The sequence below is a fragment of the Pseudophryne corroboree genome, chromosome 3 (genome assembly GCF_028390025.1).
Source record: "Pseudophryne corroboree isolate aPseCor3 chromosome 3, aPseCor3.hap2, whole genome shotgun sequence".
Taxonomy (NCBI): Eukaryota; Metazoa; Chordata; class Amphibia; order Anura; family Myobatrachidae; genus Pseudophryne; species Pseudophryne corroboree.
Window position 1 is genome coordinate 23,657,410 of NC_086446.1, and position 18,801 is coordinate 23,676,210.

An 18,801-nucleotide genomic window follows, 5' to 3' on the forward strand; every position below is an offset into this window, starting at 1 on the left:
AGAACATTGCAGTAGTCGAGTCGTGAGATGACCAGTTAGTGGATGATAAGTTTAGTTGCACTCTGGGAGAGAAATGGCCTGATGCGAGCAATGTTGCGTAGCTGGAACCGACAGGATTGCGCCAGAGCTTGGATGTGGGGTGCAAAGGAGAGGGAGGAGTCAAGAGTGACGCCCAAGCAGCGGAGTTGGGGAGATGATGGTGTTGTGTACAGAGAAAAGGAGCGACTGGGCACTGGTATGTAATCGGTTGTTGATAATATTGTAAAAAACCAAAGGCGGACAATTAAACTATAGGAAAGGGAGATACGTTCTTTCGATAATAGTCCTTATTGGTGGTGCGCCCAGAGCTAGGGAGTACGAGTACTGGCAGTGGGAGAGAAAGAAAGCTCTTGTGTGGGCGCACTCTTAGAAAAAGAAAAGAGAAGAAAAAATTCTTCAATTGGAAAAAGATTATGTTAAAACATTGTTTTATTGATTAGTTAAAACAAATACCCTTCTTTGATCCAAAAAAGAGAGTGCACAAAAAATGCAAAAAAAATATATATATATATATATATATATAAAGAATGTTCTGGTCTATAAATCGTGAGAGAAAGATTAGAAAGGTTGCAGACACTAGACAGTCTGACAACCGTTTCTCCTGACCAGTACAGATATTCTGTATTAATGGGACCCAAGGAGGAGGTCAGTGTGCATGTTTTGTCATAGAAAGACCACTTACATTAGGTCAATGCTATACACTTTGTTGGTTACCCATAAAGTCATATGGCATAGGTTCAGATTGTATGTCTAGCTGTGCTCATAGAAACTATGTCCTCATAGAGAGGGATATAGAAAAGGAAGGCAGAAATAAGTATAATCAGTGGTGATGCTGCTGTTGGTGTCCACCCTTCAGAGGAAGGGGAATAGTTCCTGTCCTACAACACCGGGTATTCCCGCTGTAGAGTCCGTAGAAAACGCGTTTCGCCCGCGGGCTTGTTCACTTCCGGGATCTGAACAAGCCCGCGGGCGAAACGCGTTTTCTACGGACTCTACAGCGGGACCTGCTTATGGAGGCATCTCTGGTTACCATTTACCTGCTGCATCTGACCTTTTGAGTATTTTGGCACTTTTGCCAACATTAATAACCATTGTATTTGACTCTATGTGTATATGGGTTCCTATTTCCAACACAAGTCATTATTGTGGTATTTCTCTGTCATAGGCACCCACTCAGTATTAAAAAACCTTTTTGCTGCATGAATAATATATTTCACAGGAGGTAGTTATACACACATAAAAAAAGGTTTCTTTGTGTTTAAACTAGCTCATTTATTTGAGTGACTAGAGGGTGATTCTAATCCCCTTATATTGCAGGATCATATCTGCTTTAGGCAATATACTTTATCATATGTGTTTATTCGGCTATCCGCAATCACCTACCCCCTGATTTTGACTCATATCAGCTGTACATAGTACTTCTTATCAGATGCACCTATTTCCACTTACAATTACGTAAGGGTTATCATTTTTGTCATATATTTAGATTGGCTGTATGCAAAGAATGTATAGTCAGCTTGCTTCTTGCTCTTGAACCTATCTGACTCCTTTCCCTTCTATTGGACATTTGTTCCCTAAATATTGAATGGTCATTTAACCTTATAAGTTCCAATTCTTATACTCCCCCCTTTTTTTCTTATCTGGCTATTGTCCAGTGGACTCTCATCCCCGATCCAGGGTACACGGCGCCACCGTGTGATAGCCGTTGTACCCTGCCTAACGTGGAAAGTAGATCCACGTACTACACTTCCTATCATTCTATATTTTCATATATAGGTGCACTCTCATTGGTAGATATCCTTCCTACTATCATACCACGCTGCTCATGCCCGATCTCGTCCGATCTTGGAAGCTAAACAGCGTCGGGCTGGGTTAGTACCACGAGAGGAGACTCCCTGGGAATATCCGGTGTTGTAGGACAGGAACTATTCCCCTTCCTCTGAAGGGTGGACACCAACAGCAGCATCACCACTGATTATACTTATTTCTGCCTTCCTTTTCTATATCCCTCTCTATGAGGACATAGTTTCTATGAGCACAGCTAGACATACAATCTGAACCTATGCCATATGACTTTATGGGTAACCAACAAAGTGTATAGCATTGACCTAATGTAAGTGGTCTTTCTATGACAAAACATGCACACTGACCTCCTCCTTGGGTCCCATTAATACAGAATATCTGTACTGGTCAGGAGAAACGGTTGTCAGACTGTCTAGTGTCTGCAACCTTTCTAATCTTTCTCTCACGATTTATAGACCAGAACATTCTTTATATATATATTTTTTTTTTGCATTTTTTGTGCACTCTCTTTTTTGGATCGTAGAAGGGTATTTGTTTTAACTAATCAATAAAACAATGTTTTAACATAATCTTTTTCCAATTGAAGAATTTTTTCTTCTCTTTTCTTTTTCTTTTTCTAAGAGTGCGCCCACACAAGAGCTTTCTTTCTCTCCCACTGCCAGAGATGATGGTGTTGTCAACAGTGATAGAGATATTGGTGGAGAGTGTTACTCTGGCTGGGGGAAAGATAATGAGTTCAGTTTTGTCCATGTTGAACTTCAGAGAGTGCTCAGATATCCAGGAGGAGATGGAGAGGCAACTGGAAACCTGAGAGAGGACAGAGGGGGACACATCAGGAGAGAAGAGGTAGAGTTGTGTGTCATCCGCATAGAGGTGGTATTGAAGGCCAAAGGAGTTAATGAGTGCACCCAGGGAAGAGGTATACAGGGAGAACAGTAGGGGGCCTAGGACAGAACCCTGAGGGACACCAACAGGAAGGATGGAAGGGTGTGAGGAGTGGATGGAAGGGTGGAGTAAGACACAGAGAAGGAACGGTTCGTGAGGTAAGAGGTAAACCAGTTAAGGACAGTGCTAAAGAGGCCAGTGTTTTGGAGTGTGCGGAGGAGAGGATGATCCATGGTGTCAAAGGCAGTAGAGAGGTCCAGAAGGATAAGCAGAGAAAAGTGGCCCCTGGATTTGGCCGAAAGCAAGTCATTGATGACTTTCACCAGGGCAGTCTCATTGGAGTGGAGTGGGCAAAAGCCAGATTGTAGTGGATCAAGGATGGAGTTGTAAAAGAGGTAGCTTGTGAGACAGCTGTAGACCATTTAAAACATTTATAGCTTGGAGGCCAGAATCCAGGGTTCTTTATCTGCACGTTCCTACTATATGAAATTTGCTTCATATCTGTTCCCGGTGGAACTAGGATCTTAGACATCAATGTGTTAATATTTGAACATGAAAGAGTCATCACACCAAAAACCCAATACAACACAGTTTTATTAAACAAGGTACAGTATATACTCATTGATAGAATACTAAAACCATTTTCAAACCTGAGAAACATGCCAGGGAGCCCCATCGTCTCAGGGGCCTGTATAGTTTTGGAGTAAGCTGGACTAGACACCATGAAATCAATTGGTTACTGTCATAGTTACAGAATTCTGTGGATCCGTATCTGGACCCTTGGGTATAACTGACATAAAGATGAACTGAGATTTCATATTGTTCTAGCTCATAGAGTGAACACAGGAATGGATTATAGCTGACAAGCTCAGATGACTGGGGCAATCACAACCACACAATGTCACTCTGGACTGGAATCGGTACAAAGATACAGAACTGAAACCCCAGCCATGAGAACCTGGAACTGGTCTTACAGAACTCAACCCCAGCCCCTGATACTGGAGCTAAAGGCTGGGACCCACTACTGGGAACTCAGATCAACACAACTGGAGAAACTTAGAAGTGCATAATACTGAACCTGGAGCACAGAAACTCAGAACTCTTAAGGAATCAGAGTCTAACATCTACAAGATTTTATCTATCCACCTGGAACTGCTCTGATCCAAACCTGGAACTGGAATCAAACAGGAAGAGCCCCAGTGCAGAAAATCAGAAAAGGAGAAACCAAACCCCAGAACCAACCTATGGGAATAAGCAAGAGGGATGGAACAAAAGTCCAGTGTTGTTCCTACATCCCCATCTGAGACAGAGAAGCCTGCATCATATCCACTTGCTGGAAGAGAGTGGTGCCTTCTGCTGCCACAGCTCCTCTAGAGTGTTGTTTCTGCAGCCCCCTCTATGAGACAGAGAAGCTTGCATCATATCCCCTTGATGGGAGAGAGTGGTGCCTTCTGCTGCCACAGCTCCTCCAGGGTTGTTACTACAGCCCCATCGGAGACAGAGAAACCTGCATCATATCCACTTGCTGGAAGACAGCGGTGCCTTAGTTAATCCAGTGTTGTTCCTACAGCACCCTCTAGGACAGGCCTGGCCAACCTGTGGCTCGCCAGATGTTGTGAAACTACATATCCCAGCATGCCCTGCCACAGTTTTAGCATCCCCTAACTGCAAAACTGTGGCAGGGCATGCCTGGGACTTGTAGTTTCACAACAGCTGGAGAGCCATAGGTTGGCCAGGCCTGCTGTAGGAGACAGAGAAGTCCGTATCACATCCTGTTGCTTGGAGAGAGTGGTGCTGTAGCTAATCCAGTGTTGTTCCCCTCTATGAGACAGAGAAGCCTGCATCACATCCTGTTGCTGGGAGAGTGGTGTCTTCTGCTGCCACAGCTCCTCCAGAATGTTACTCCTCAAGCCCCTTCTATGAGATAGAGAAGCCTGCATCACATACCATTTGTGGTGTTGCTATGGGTTATGGCAATTCCTCAGTCTCTCTATATCTATGATTTTGAATGTGACTCGTTATGTATTGGAATGACTGCTATGCTGTGTCCTGACTGTGACCTGTGGGGGAGATAGTTTATGCTTCTTTCGTGTTAGGGAACAGATAACAATCTTGTACCAGTCATAAAATATTCTGTGTTAACGGTGTCATGCCTCACTCCCCAAAATACCAGAACTTTCAACCAGGTCCCCTACGCAAGAGGGGCTCAGAGTAGTGCTCCCAGAAGACACCTAATTTACCTCTAACCAAGCCTTGTGGAAACAAAGGAATTCCTTGTAGTCTGGAAGGCGGGGGCTACTGTGGGAGGAGGCTTGTGGGACTATATGGCTCAGTAGCACACACTGCTCAAGCTAGGAGTAATCCATCTGTCTGCTCTCCAGTAGTCTCCTTCCACTTAGAAGACCTGACCTCAGCATAAGATTATTAGGTTTTTCTGACATTTTCCTTTTATTTACTTGAAGTTGACTGTGCGTATTTCATAATTGTGTGTCTTGCTTATTTACACCTATTTTTTTTGTATACTTTAACTCGAGATATTTCTCAATAAATCCTAAAAATGTATCAGCATACCTCCTGTGTTCTTACGAATACACGGGCCCTAAATGGCCCATGCTACAGGAACAAAAATGCTGGTGCACCACACCCATTAGAATTATAATAAATGTAATTGTACATAATAATCAAGGTTCTTGGCATACATTGGCCAATACATGAGCCTGCCCACCAATCGTCAAGGTGACCTCATCAGATGGGTCCGTAGCATTTTAGGGATTTGCCTCTGTGGGCACAGGGCACCCCCAAACTACTCCAGGGCAGTACACAAATAAAGGATAGAGATGAAAAATCAAAGTGTTAGGCAAGTGAAAATATCTGCTGAGCGTTCGCGAGAGGACAGCAGTAAAGTGTCAGAGTGTTAGAGAGAGGACAGCAGAAATGTGTCAGAGTGTCAGAGAGAGGACAGCAGTAAGGTGTCAGAGCGTTAGAGAGAGGACAGCAGTAAGGTGTCAGAGCGTTAGAGAGAGGACAGCAGTAAGGTGTCAGAGCATTATAGAGAGGACAGCAGTAAAGTATCAGAGTGTTAGAGGACAGCAGAAATGTGTCAGAGTGTTAGAGAGAGGACAGCAGTAAGGTGTCAAGAGTGGACAGCAGTAAGGTGTCAGAGTGTTAGCGAGAGGACAGCAGTAAAGTGTCAGAGTGTTAGAGGACAGCAGTTAAGTGTCAGAGCGTTAGAGAGAGGATAGCAATAAGGTGTCAGTGTGTTAGAGAGAGGGCAACAGAAATGTGTCAGTGTTAGAGAGAGGACAGCAGTAAAGTGTTAGAGAGAGGACAGAAGTAAAGTGTCAGTGTTAGAGAGAGGACAGCAGTAAGGGGTCAGAGCGTTAGCGAGAGGACAGCAGTAAAGTGTCAGAGCGTTAGCGAAAGGACAGCAGTAAGGTGTCAGAGTGTTAAAGAGAGGACAGCAGTAAAGTGTCAGAGTGTTAGAGAGAGGACAGCAATAAGGTGTCAGAGCGTTAGCGAGAGGACAGCAGTAAAGTGTCAGAGTGTTAGAGAGAGGACAGCAGTAAAGTGTCACAGTGTTAGAGAGAGGACAGCAATAAGGTGTCAGTGTGTTAGAGAGAGGACAGCAGTAAGGTGTCAGAGCGTTAGAGTGAGGACAGCAGTAAAGTGTCAGAGTGTTAGAGAGAGGACAGCAATAAGGTGTCAGAGCGTTAGCGAGAGGACAGCAGTAAAGTGTCAGAGTGTTAGAGGACAGCAGTTAGGTGTCAGAGCGTTAGAGAGAGGACAGCAGTAAGGTGTCAGAGCGTTAGAGAGAGGACAGCAGTAAGGTGTCAGAGCGTTAGAGAGAGGACAGCAGTAAGGTGTCAGAGCGTTAGAGAAAGGACAGCAGTAAAGTGTCAGTGCGTTAGAGAGAGGACAGCAGTAAGGTGTCAGAGCGTTAGAGAGAGGACAGCAGTAAAGTGTCAGAGTGTTAGAGAGAGGACAGCAATAAGGTGTCAGAGCGTTAGCGAGAGGACAGCATTAAAGTGTCAGAGCGTTAGAGAGAGGACAGCAGTAAGGTGTCAGAGCGTTAGAGAGAGGACAGCAGTAAGGTGTCAGAGCGTTAGAGAGAGGACAGCAGTAAGGTGTCAGAGCATTATAGAGAGGACAGCAGTAAAGTATCAGAGTGTTAGAGGACAGCAGAAATGTGTCAGAGTGTTAGAGAGAGGACAGCAGTAAGGTGTCAGAGTGTTAGAGTGAGGACAGCAGTAAGGTGTCAAGAGTGGACAGCAGTAAGGTGTCAGAGCGTTAGAGAGAGGACAGCAGTAAAGTGTCAGTGCGTTAGAGAGAGGACAGCAGTAAGGTGTCAGAGCGTTAGAGAGAGGACAGCAGTAAAGTGTCAGAGTGTTAGAGAGAGGACAGCAATAAGGTGTCAGAGCGTTAGCGAGAGGACAGCATTAAAGTGTCAGAGCGTTAGAGAGAGGACAGCAGTAAGGTGTCAGAGCGTTAGAGAGAGGACAGCAGTAAGGTGTCAGAGCGTTAGAGAGAGGACAGCAGTAAGGTGTCAGAGCATTATAGAGAGGACAGCAGTAAAGTATCAGAGTGTTAGAGGACAGCAGAAATGTGTCAGAGTGTTAGCGAGAGGACAGCAGTAAAGTGTCAGAGTGTTAGAGGACAGCAGTTAAGTGTCAGAGCGTTAGAGAGAGGACAGCAGTAAAGTGTCAGTGTGTTAGAGAGAGGACAGCAGTAAGGTGTCAGTGTGTTAGAGAGGACAGCAGTAAGGTGTCAGAGCGTTAGAGAGAGGACAGCAGTAAGGTGTCAGTGCGTTAGAGAGAGGATAGCAGTAAGGTGTCAGAGTGTTAGAGAGAGGACAGCAGTAAAGTGTCAGAGTGTTAGAGAGAGGACAGCAATAAGGTGTCAGAGCGTTAGCGAAAGGACAGCATTAAAGTGTCAGAGCGTTAGAGAGAGGACAGCAGTAAGGTGTCAGAGCGTTAGCAAGAGGACAGCAGTAAAGTGTCAGAGCGTTAGCAGGAGGACAGCAGTAAAGTGTCAGAGCGTTAGCGAGAGGACAGCAGTAAAGTGTCAGAGCGTTAGCGAGAGGACAGCAGTAAAGTGTCAGAGCGTTAGCGAGAGGACAGCAGTAAAGTGCCAGAGCGTTAGCGAGAGGACAGCAGTAAAGTGCCAGAGCGTTAGCGAGAGGACAGCAGTAAAGTGTCAGCGTTAGAGAGAGGACAGCAGTAAGGTGTCAGAGCGTTAGAGAGAGGACAGCAGTAAGGTGTCAGAGCGTTAGAGAGGACAGCAGTAAAGTGTCAGTGTGTTAGAGAGAGGACATCAGTAAGGTGTCAGTGCGTTAGAGAGAGGACAGCAAAAAGGTGTCAGAGCGTTAGAGAGAGGACAGCAGTAAAGTGTCAGTGTGTTAGAGAGAGGACAGCAGTAAGGTGTCAGTGTGTTAGAGAGGACAGCAGTAAGGTGTCAGAGCGTTAGAGAGAGGACAGCAGTAAAGTGTCAGTGCGTTAGAGAGAGGACAGCAGTAAGGTGTCAGCGTTAGAGAGAGGACAGCAGTAAAGTGTCAGTGTGTTAGAGAGAGGACAGCAGTAAGGTGTCAGTGTGTTAGAGAGAGGACAGCAGTAAGGTGTCAGTGTGTTAGAGAGAGGACAGCAGTAAAGTGACAATGTGTTAGAGAGAGGACAGCAGTAAAGTGTCAGTGTTAGAGAGAGGACAGCAGTAAAGTTTCAGAGTGTTAGAGAGAGGACAGCAGAAATGTGTCAGTGTTAGAGAGAGGACAGCAGTAAAGTGTCAGAGTGTTAGAGATAGGACAGCAGTAAAGTGTCAGTGTTAGAGAGAGGACAGCAGTAAGGTGTCAGAGTGTTAGAGAGAGGACAGCAGTAAAGTGTTAGAGAGAGGACAGCAGTAAAGTGTCAGTGTTAGAGAGAGGACAGCAGTAAGGTGTCAGAGTGTTAGCGAGAGGACAGCAGTAAAGTGTCACAGTGTTAGAGAGAGGACAGCAATAAGGTGTCAGAGTGATAGCGAGAGGACAGCAGTAAAGTGTCAGAGTGTTAGAGGACAGCAGTTAGGTGTCAGTGTGTTAGAGAGGACAGCAGTAAGGTGTCAGAGCGTTAGCGAGAGGACAGCAGTAAAGTGTCAGAGTGTTAGAGGACAGCAGTTAGGTGTCAGAGCGTTAGAGAGAGGACAGCAGTAAGGTGTCAGAGCGTTAGAGAGAGGACAGCAGTAAGGTGTCAGAGCGTTAGAGAGAGGATAGCAGTAAGGTGTCAGTGTGTTAGAGAGAGGGCAGCATAAATGTGTCAGTGTTAGAGAGAGGACAGCAGTAAAGTGTTAGAGAGAGGACAGAAGTAAAGTGTCAGTGTTAGAGAGAGGACAGCAGTAAGGGGTCAGAGCGTTAGCGAGAGGACAGCAGTAAAGTGTCAGAGCGTTAGCGAAAGGACAGCAGTAAGGTGTCAGAGTGTTAAAGAGAGGACAGCAGTAAAGTGTCAGAGTGTTAGAGAGAGGACAGCAGTAAGGTGTCAGAGCGTTAGAGAGAGGACAGCAGTAAAGTGTCAGTGTGTTAGAGAGAGGACATCAGTAAGGTGTCAGTGCGTTAGAGAGAGGACAGCAAAAAGGTGTCAGAGCGTTAGAGAGAGGACAGCAGTAAAGTGTCAGAGTGTTAGAGAGAGGACAGCAATAAGGTGTCTGAGCGTTAGCGAGAGGACAGCATTAAAGTGTCAGAGCGTTAGAGAGAGGACAGCAGTAAGGTGTCAGAGCGTTAGCAAGAGGACAGCAGTAAAGTGTCAGAGCGTTAGCGAGAGGACAGCAGTAAAGTGTCAGAGCGTTAGCAAGAGGACAGCAGTAAAGTGTCAGAGCGTTAGCGAGAGGACAGCAGTAAAGTGTCAGAGCGTTAGCGAGAGGACAGCAGTAAAGTGTCAGAGTGTTAGAGAGAGGAAAGCAGTAAAGTGTCAGAGTGTTAGAGAGAGGACAGCAGTAAAGTGTCACAGTGTTAGAGAGAGGACAGCAATAAGTTGTCAGAGTGTTAGAGAGAGGACAGCAGTAAAGTGTCAGAGTGTTAGAGAGAGGACAGCAGTAAAGTGTCACAGTGTTAGAGAGAGGACAGCAACAAGGTGTCAGAGCGTTAGCGAGAGGACAGCAGTAAAGTGTCAGAGCGTTAGCGAGAGGACAGCAGTAAAGTGTCAGAGTGTTAGAGGACAGCAGTTAGGTGTCAGAGCGTTAGAGAGAGGACAGCAGTAAGGTGTCAGAGCGTTAGAGAGAGGACAGCAGTAAGGTGTCAGAGCGTTAGAGAGAGGACAGCAGTAAAGTGTCAGTGCGTTAGAGAGAGGACAGCAGTAAGGTGTCAGAGCGTTAGTGAGAGGACAGCAGTAAAGTGTCAGAGCGTTAGAGGGAGGACGGCAGTAAAGTGTCAGAGCGTTAGCGAGAGGACGGCAGTAAAGTGTCAGAGCGTTAGCGAGAGGACGGCAGTAAAGTGTCAGAGCGTTAGCGAGAGGACAGCATTAAAGTGTCAGAGCGTTAGAGAGAGGACAGCAGTAAGGTGTCAGAGCGTTAGCAAGAGGACAGCAGTAAAGTGTCAGAGCGTTAGCGAGAGGACAGCAGTAAAGTGTCAGAGCGTTAGCGAGAGGACAGCAGTAAAGTGTCAGAGCGTTAGCGAGAGGACAGCAGTAAATTGCCAGAGCGTTAGCGAGAGGACAGCAGTAAAGTGCCAGAGCGTTAGCGAGAGGACAGCAGTAAAGTGTCAGCGTTAGAGAGAGGACAGCAGTAAGGTGTCAGAGCGTTAGAGAGAGGACAGCAGTAAGGTGTCAGAGCGTTAGAGAGAGGACAGCAGTAAAGTGTCAGTGTGTTAGAGAGAGGACAGCAGTAAGGTGTCAGTGCGTTAGAGAGAGGACAGCAAAAAGGTGTCAGAGCGTTAGAGAGAGGACAGCAGTAAAGTGTCAGTGTGTTAGAGAGAGGACAGCAGTAAGGTGTCAGTGTGTTAGAGAGGACAGCAGTAAGGTGTCAGAGCGTTAGAGAGAGGACAGCAGTAAAGTGTCAGTGCGTTAGAGAGAGGACAGCAGTAAGGTGTCAGAGCGTTAGAGAGAGGACAGCAGTAAAGTGTCAGTGTGTTAGAGAGAGGACAGCAGTAAGGTGTCAGTGTGTTAGAGAGAGTACAGCAGTAAGGTGTCAGTGTGTTAGAGAGAGGACAGCAGAAATATGTCAGAGTGTTAGAGAGAGGACAGCAGTAAAGTGTCAGAGTGTTAGAGAGAGGACAGCAGTAAAGTTTCAGAGTGTTAGAGAGAGGACAGCAAAAATGTGTCAGTGTTAGAGAGAGGACAGCAGTAAAGTGACAATGTGTTAGAGAGAGGACAGCAGTAAAGTGTCAGTGTTAGAGAGAGGACAGCAGTAAAGTGTCAGAGTGTTAGAGAGAGGACAGCAGTAAAGTTTCAGAGTGTTATAGAGAGGACAGCAGAAATGTGTCAGTGTTAGAGAGAGGACAGCAGTAAAGTGTCAGTGTTAGAGAGAGGACAGCAGTAAGGTGTTAGAGAGAGGACAGCAGTAAAGTGTCAGTGTTAGAGAGAGGACAGCAGTAAGGTGTCAGTGTGTTAGAGAGAGGACAGCATTAAAGTGTCAGAGCGTTAGAGAGAGGACAGCAGTAAGGTGTCAGAGCGTTAGAGAGAGGACAGCAGTAAGGTGTCAGAGCGTTAGAGAGAGGACAGCAGTAAGGTGTCAGAGCATTATAGAGAGGACAGCAGTAAAGTATCAGAGTGTTAGAGGACAGCAGAAATGTGTCAGAGTGTTAGCGAGAGGACAGCAGTAAAGTGTCAGAGTGTTAGAGGACAGCAGTTAAGTGTCAGAGCGTTAGAGAGAGGACAGCAGTAAAGTGTCAGTGTGTTAGAGAGAGGACAGCAGTAAGGTGTCAGTGTGTTAGAGAGGACAGCAGTAAGGTGTCAGAGCGTTAGAGAGAGGACAGCAGTAAGGTGTCAGAGCGTTAGAGAGAGGACAGCAGTAAGGTGTCAGAGCATTATAGAGAGGACAGCAGTAAAGTATCAGAGTGTTAGAGGACAGCAGAAATGTGTCAGAGTGTTAGAGAGAGGACAGCAGTAAGGTGTCAGAGTGTTAGAGTGAGGACAGCAGTAAGGTGTCAAGAGTGGACAGCAGTAAGGTGTCAGAGCGTTAGAGAGAGGACAGCAGTAAAGTGTCAGTGCGTTAGAGAGAGGACAGCAGTAAGGTGTCAGAGCGTTAGAGAGAGGACAGCAGTAAAGTGTCAGAGTGTTAGAGAGAGGACAGCAATAAGGTGTCAGAGCGTTAGCGAGAGGACAGCATTAAAGTGTCAGAGCGTTAGAGAGAGGACAGCAGTAAGGTGTCAGAGCGTTAGAGAGAGGACAGCAGTAAGGTGTCAGAGCGTTAGAGAGAGGACAGCAGTAAGGTGTCAGAGCATTATAGAGAGGACAGCAGTAAAGTATCAGAGTGTTAGAGGACAGCAGAAATGTGTCAGAGTGTTAGCGAGAGGACAGCAGTAAAGTGTCAGAGTGTTAGAGGACAGCAGTTAAGTGTCAGAGCGTTAGAGAGAGGACAGCAGTAAAGTGTCAGTGTGTTAGAGAGAGGACAGCAGTAAGGTGTCAGTGTGTTAGAGAGGACAGCAGTAAGGTGTCAGAGCGTTAGAGAGAGGACAGCAGTAAGGTGTCAGTGCGTTAGAGAGAGGATAGCAGTAAGGTGTCAGAGTGTTAGAGAGAGGACAGCAGTAAAGTGTCAGAGTGTTAGAGAGAGGACAGCAATAAGGTGTCAGAGCGTTAGCGAAAGGACAGCATTAAAGTGTCAGAGCGTTAGAGAGAGGACAGCAGTAAGGTGTCAGAGCGTTAGCAAGAGGACAGCAGTAAAGTGTCAGAGCGTTAGCAGGAGGACAGCAGTAAAGTGTCAGAGCGTTAGCGAGAGGACAGCAGTAAAGTGTCAGAGCGTTAGCGAGAGGACAGCAGTAAAGTGTCAGAGCGTTAGCGAGAGGACAGCAGTAAAGTGCCAGAGCGTTAGCGAGAGGACAGCAGTAAAGTGCCAGAGCGTTAGCGAGAGGACAGCAGTAAAGTGTCAGCGTTAGAGAGAGGACAGCAGTAAGGTGTCAGAGCGTTAGAGAGAGGACAGCAGTAAGGTGTCAGAGCGTTAGAGAGGACAGCAGTAAAGTGTCAGTGTGTTAGAGAGAGGACATCAGTAAGGTGTCAGTGCGTTAGAGAGAGGACAGCAAAAAGGTGTCAGAGCGTTAGAGAGAGGACAGCAGTAAAGTGTCAGTGTGTTAGAGAGAGGACAGCAGTAAGGTGTCAGTGTGTTAGAGAGGACAGCAGTAAGGTGTCAGAGCGTTAGAGAGAGGACAGCAGTAAAGTGTCAGTGCGTTAGAGAGAGGACAGCAGTAAGGTGTCAGCGTTAGAGAGAGGACAGCAGTAAAGTGTCAGTGTGTTAGAGAGAGGACAGCAGTAAGGTGTCAGTGTGTTAGAGAGAGGACAGCAGTAAGGTGTCAGTGTGTTAGAGAGAGGACAGCAGTAAAGTGACAATGTGTTAGAGAGAGGACAGCAGTAAAGTGTCAGTGTTAGAGAGAGGACAGCAGTAAAGTTTCAGAGTGTTAGAGAGAGGACAGCAGAAATGTGTCAGTGTTAGAGAGAGGACAGCAGTAAAGTGTCAGAGTGTTAGAGATAGGACAGCAGTAAAGTGTCAGTGTTAGAGAGAGGACAGCAGTAAGGTGTCAGAGTGTTAGAGAGAGGACAGCAGTAAAGTGTTAGAGAGAGGACAGCAGTAAAGTGTCAGTGTTAGAGAGAGGACAGCAGTAAGGTGTCAGAGTGTTAGCGAGAGGACAGCAGTAAAGTGTCACAGTGTTAGAGAGAGGACAGCAATAAGGTGTCAGAGTGATAGCGAGAGGACAGCAGTAAAGTGTCAGAGTGTTAGAGGACAGCAGTTAGGTGTCAGTGTGTTAGAGAGGACAGCAGTAAGGTGTCAGAGCGTTAGCGAGAGGACAGCAGTAAAGTGTCAGAGTGTTAGAGGACAGCAGTTAGGTGTCAGAGCGTTAGAGAGAGGACAGCAGTAAGGTGTCAGAGCGTTAGAGAGAGGACAGCAGTAAGGTGTCAGAGCGTTAGAGAGAGGATAGCAGTAAGGTGTCAGTGTGTTAGAGAGAGGGCAGCATAAATGTGTCAGTGTTAGAGAGAGGACAGCAGTAAAGTGTTAGAGAGAGGACAGAAGTAAAGTGTCAGTGTTAGAGAGAGGACAGCAGTAAGGGGTCAGAGCGTTAGCGAGAGGACAGCAGTAAAGTGTCAGAGCGTTAGCGAAAGGACAGCAGTAAGGTGTCAGAGTGTTAAAGAGAGGACAGCAGTAAAGTGTCAGAGTGTTAGAGAGAGGACAGCAGTAAGGTGTCAGAGCGTTAGAGAGAGGACAGCAGTAAAGTGTCAGTGTGTTAGAGAGAGGACATCAGTAAGGTGTCAGTGCGTTAGAGAGAGGACAGCAAAAAGGTGTCAGAGCGTTAGAGAGAGGACAGCAGTAAAGTGTCAGAGTGTTAGAGAGAGGACAGCAATAAGGTGTCTGAGCGTTAGCGAGAGGACAGCATTAAAGTGTCAGAGCGTTAGAGAGAGGACAGCAGTAAGGTGTCAGAGCGTTAGCAAGAGGACAGCAGTAAAGTGTCAGAGCGTTAGCGAGAGGACAGCAGTAAAGTGTCAGAGCGTTAGCAAGAGGACAGCAGTAAAGTGTCAGAGCGTTAGCGAGAGGACAGCAGTAAAGTGTCAGAGCGTTAGCGAGAGGACAGCAGTAAAGTGTCAGAGTGTTAGAGAGAGGAAAGCAGTAAAGTGTCAGAGTGTTAGAGAGAGGACAGCAGTAAAGTGTCACAGTGTTAGAGAGAGGACAGCAATAAGGTGTCAGAGTGTTAGAGAGAGGACAGCAGTAAAGTGTCAGAGTGTTAGAGAGAGGACAGCAGTAAAGTGTCACAGTGTTAGAGAGAGGACAGCAACAAGGTGTCAGAGCGTTAGCGAGAGGACAGCAGTAAAGTGTCAGAGCGTTAGCGAGAGGACAGCAGTAAAGTGTCAGAGTGTTAGAGGACAGCAGTTAGGTGTCAGAGCGTTAGAGAGAGGACAGCAGTAAGGTGTCAGAGCGTTAGAGAGAGGACAGCAGTAAGGTGTCAGAGCGTTAGAGAGAGGACAGCAGTAAAGTGTCAGTGCGTTAGAGAGAGGACAGCAGTAAGGTGTCAGAGCGTTAGTGAGAGGACAGCAGTAAAGTGTCAGAGCGTTAGAGGGAGGACGGCAGTAAAGTGTCAGAGCGTTAGCGAGAGGACGGCAGTAAAGTGTCAGAGCGTTAGCGAGAGGACGGCAGTAAAGTGTCAGAGCGTTAGCGAGAGGACAGCATTAAAGTGTCAGAGCGTTAGAGAGAGGACAGCAGTAAGGTGTCAGAGCGTTAGCAAGAGGACAGCAGTAAAGTGTCAGAGCGTTAGCGAGAGGACAGCAGTAAAGTGTCAGAGCGTTAGCGAGAGGACAGCAGTAAAGTGTCAGAGCGTTAGCGAGAGGACAGCAGTAAATTGCCAGAGCGTTAGCGAGAGGACAGCAGTAAAGTGCCAGAGCGTTAGCGAGAGGACAGCAGTAAAGTGTCAGCGTTAGAGAGAGGACAGCAGTAAGGTGTCAGAGCGTTAGAGAGAGGACAGCAGTAAGGTGTCAGAGCGTTAGAGAGAGGACAGCAGTAAAGTGTCAGTGTGTTAGAGAGAGGACAGCAGTAAGGTGTCAGTGCGTTAGAGAGAGGACAGCAAAAAGGTGTCAGAGCGTTAGAGAGAGGACAGCAGTAAAGTGTCAGTGTGTTAGAGAGAGGACAGCAGTAAGGTGTCAGTGTGTTAGAGAGGACAGCAGTAAGGTGTCAGAGCGTTAGAGAGAGGACAGCAGTAAAGTGTCAGTGCGTTAGAGAGAGGACAGCAGTAAGGTGTCAGAGCGTTAGAGAGAGGACAGCAGTAAAGTGTCAGTGTGTTAGAGAGAGGACAGCAGTAAGGTGTCAGTGTGTTAGAGAGAGTACAGCAGTAAGGTGTCAGTGTGTTAGAGAGAGGACAGCAGAAATATGTCAGAGTGTTAGAGAGAGGACAGCAGTAAAGTGTCAGAGTGTTAGAGAGAGGACAGCAGTAAAGTTTCAGAGTGTTAGAGAGAGGACAGCAAAAATGTGTCAGTGTTAGAGAGAGGACAGCAGTAAAGTGACAATGTGTTAGAGAGAGGACAGCAGTAAAGTGTCAGTGTTAGAGAGAGGACAGCAGTAAAGTGTCAGAGTGTTAGAGAGAGGACAGCAGTAAAGTTTCAGAGTGTTATAGAGAGGACAGCAGAAATGTGTCAGTGTTAGAGAGAGGACAGCAGTAAAGTGTCAGTGTTAGAGAGAGGACAGCAGTAAGGTGTTAGAGAGAGGACAGCAGTAAAGTGTCAGTGTTAGAGAGAGGACAGCAGTAAGGTGTCAGTGTGTTAGAGAGAGGACAGCAGTAAGGTGTCAGAGCGTTAGAGAGAGGACAGCAGTAAGGTATCAGAGTGTTAGAGTGAGGATAGCAGTAAGGTGTCAGAGTGTTAGCGAGTGGACAGCAGTAAAGTGTCAGAGCGTTAGAGAGAGGATAGCAGTAACGTGTCAGTGTGTTAGAGAGAGGGCAGCAGAAATGTATCAGTGTTAGAGAGAGGACAGCAGTAAAGTGTTAGAGAGAGGACAGAAGTAAAGTGTCAGTGTTAGAGAGAGGACAGCAGTAAGGGGTCAGAGCGTTAGCGAGAGGACAGCAGTAAAGTGTCAGAGCGTTAGCGAAAGGACAGCAGTAAGGTGTCAGAGTGTTAAAGAGAGGACAGCAGTAAAGTTTCAGAGTGTTAGAGAGAGGACAGCAATAAGGTGTCAGAGCGTTAGCGAGAGGACAGCAGTAAAGTGTCAGAGTGTTAGAGAGAGGACAGCAGTAAAGTGTCACAGTGTTAGAGAGAGGACAGCAATAAGGTGTCAGAGTGTTAGAGAGAGGACAGCAGTATAGTGTCAGAGTGTTAGAGAGAGGACAGCAGTAAAGTGTCACAGTGTTAGAGAGAGGACAGCAATAAGGTGTCAGAGCGTTAGCGAGAGGACAGCAGTAAAGTGTCAGAGCGTTAGCGAGAGGACAGCAGTAAAGTGTCAGAGTGTTAGAGGACAGCAGTTAGGTGTCAGAGCGTTAGAGAGAGGACAGCAGTAAGGTGTCAGAGCGTTAGAGAGAGGACAGCAGTAAGGTGTCAGAGCGTTAGAGAGAGGACAGCAGTAAAGTGTCAGTGCGTTAGAGAGAGGACAGCAGTAAGGTGTCAGAGCGTTAGTGAGAGGACAGCAGTAAAGTGTCAGAGCGTTAGAGGGAGGACGGCAGTAAAGTGTCAGAGCGTTAGCGAGAGGACGGCAGTAAAGTGTCAGAGCGTTAGCGAGAGGACGGCAGTAAAGTGTCAGAGCGTTAGCGAGAGGACGGCAGTAAAGTGTCAGAGCGTTAGCGAGAGGACAGCATTAAAGTGTCAGAGCGTTAGAGAGAGGACAGCAGTAAGGTGTCAGAGCGTTAGCAAGAGGACAGCAGTAAAGTGTCAGAGCGTTAGCGAGAGGACAGCAGTAAAGTGTCAGAGCGTTAGCGAGAGGACAGCAGTAAAGTGTCAGAGCGTTAGCGAGAGGACAGCAGTAAAGTGTCAGAGCGTTAGCGAGAGGACAGCAGTAAAGTGTCAGAGCGTTAGCGAGAGGACAGCAGTAAAGTGTCAGAGCGTTAGCGAGAGGACAGCAGTAAAGTGCCAGAGTGTTAGCGAGAGGACAGCAATAAAGTGCCAGAGCGTTAGCGAGAGGACAGCAGTAAAGTGTCAGAGCGTTAGAGAGAGGACAGCAGTAAAGTGTCAGAGCGTTAGAGAGAGGACAGCAGTAAAGTGTCAGTGTGTTAGAGAGAGGACATCAGTAAGGTGTCAGTGCGTTAGAGAGAGGACAGCAGTAAGGTGTCAGAGCGTTAGAGAGAGGACAGCAGTAAAGTGTCAGTGTGTTAGAGAGAGGACATCAGTAAGGTGTCAGTGCGTTAGAGAGAGGACAGCAAAAAGGTGTCAGAGCGTTAGAGAGAGGACAGCAGTAAAGTGTCAGTGTGTTAGAGAGAGGACAGCAGTAAGGTGTCAGTGTGTTAGAGAGGACAGCAGTAAGGTGTCAGAGCGTTAGAGAGAGGACAGCAGTAAGGTGTCAGAGCGTTAGAGAGAGGACAGCAGTAAGGTGTCAGTGCGTTAGAGAGAGGACAGCAAAAAGGTGTCAGAGCGTTAGAGAGAGGACAGCAGTAAAGTGTCAGTGTGTTAGAGAGAGGACAGCAGTAAGGTGTCAGTGTGTTAGAGAGGACAGCAGTAAGGTGTCAGAGCGTTAGAGAGAGGACAGCAGTAAAGTGTCAGTGCGTTAGAGAGAGGACAGCAGTAAGGTGTCAGAGCGTTAGAGAGAGGACAGCAGTAAAGTGTCAGTGTGTTAGAGAGAGGACAGCAGTAAGGTGTCAGTGTGTTAGAGAGAGTACAGCAGTAAGGTGTCAGTGTGTTAGAGAGAGGACAGCAGAAATATGTCAGAGTGTTAGAGAGAGGACAGCAGTAAAGTGACAATGTGTTAGAGAGAGGACAGCAGTAAAGTGTCAGTGTTAGAGAGAGGACAGCAGTAAAGTTTCAGAGTGTTAGAGAGAGGACAGCAGTAAAGTTTCAGAGTGTTAGAGAGAGGACAGCAGAAATGTGTCAGTGTTAGAGAGAGGACAGCAGTAAAGTGTCAGAGTGTTAGAGATAGGACAGCAGTAAAGTGTCAGTGTTAGAGAGAGGACAGCAGTAAGGTGTCAGAGTGTTAGAGAGAGGACAGCAGTAAAGTGTTAGAGAGAGGACAGCAGTAAAGTGTCAGTGTTAGAGAGAGGACAGCAGTAAGGTGTCAGTGTGTTAGAGAGAGGACAGCAGTAAGGTGTCAGAGTGTTAGAGTGAGGACAGCAGTAAGGTGTCAGAGTGTTAGCGAGAGGACAGCAGTTAAGTGTCAGAGCGTTAGAGAGAGGATAGCAGTAAGGTGTCAGTGTGTTAGAGAGAGGGCAGCAGAAATGTGTCAGTGTTAGAGAGAGGACAGCAGTAAAGTGTTAGAGAGAGGACAGAAGTAAAGTGTCAGTGTTAGAGAGAG

The 18,801-nt window shown here is 46.9% G+C and overlaps 1 protein-coding gene and 1 pseudogene across 1 annotated transcript in view; both read left to right on the forward strand.

The window, feature by feature from the left end:
* LOC135054568 (oocyte zinc finger protein XlCOF6-like) overlaps positions 1 to 18,801 on the forward strand; it is a 161,323-nt gene that overhangs the window by 38,056 nt on the left and 104,466 nt on the right. The window lies entirely within an intron of this gene.
* On the forward strand, positions 1,841 to 1,959 carry LOC134893920 (5S ribosomal RNA; annotated as a pseudogene).